Here is a 1,004-nt window from a genome sequence, read left to right on the forward strand (position 1 = left end):
GCTGGTGGGGAGCAGGCTGAACCCCTGGAGCTTCTCAGAACCCCAACCGCCGGAGGATGGCATCATGTAGTTACAGTTTTGTAATTTGTCAGTGGTCAGAGGGGTGTGGGAGGAAAATACTAGACCAGCGGTTCTCAACCTGTGGGTCGCGACCCCTTTGGGGGTCCAAGACCCTTTCACAGGGGTCGCCTAAGACCATCAGAAAACACATATATAGTTACATATTGTTTTTGTGATTAATCACTATGCTTTAATCATGTTCAATTTGTAACAATGAAAATACATCCGGCATATCAGATATTTACATTACGATTCATAACAGTAGCAACATTACAGTGATGAAGTAGCAACGAAAATAATTTTATGGTTGGGGGTCACCACAACATGAGGAACTGTATTAAAGGCTCGCGGCATTAGGAAGGTTGAGAACCACTGTATTAGACCAAATCCTGTCTCTTTATTTTTCATAACTAGAATTTACCGGTATTTAATACATATGCATTGACAGAAGTAGGTGTATATACTTTATAAAGAAATATGCCTGCCCTCACAGACTACAAAGTATCCGGGAAAAAACTACTATGCACTGGACAGCCTGGTGAAATGGACATATTCCTAGAAAAATACAATCTTCCAAAACTCAGGAAGAATCAGAACCCCCGAATAGGCTGATAACTACTGAGGAAATGGAAGCAGTAATAAAAAGACTCCCAGGAATAAAAGCCCTGATCCGGACGGCTTCACAGGGGAGTTTTACCAAACATTCAAGGAAGAACTAACACTGATCCTCCTCAGATTACTCCAAAAATCCCAGAGGAAGGAGCACTTCCAACCTCTGTCTATGAGGCCAGCATCACCCTAATTCCAAAACCAGGTAAAGACACTGCAAAGAGAACTACAGGCCAACATCCCTGATGAACATAGCTGCTAAAATCCTCAACAAAATTTGGCAAATTCGATCCAGCGATACATTAATAAGATCCTACACCATGACCAAGTGGGAT

Source organism: Myotis davidii, unplaced genomic scaffold, assembly GCF_000327345.1.
Source record: "Myotis davidii unplaced genomic scaffold, ASM32734v1 scaffold1036, whole genome shotgun sequence".
Lineage (NCBI taxonomy): Eukaryota > Metazoa > Chordata > Mammalia > Chiroptera > Vespertilionidae > Myotis > Myotis davidii.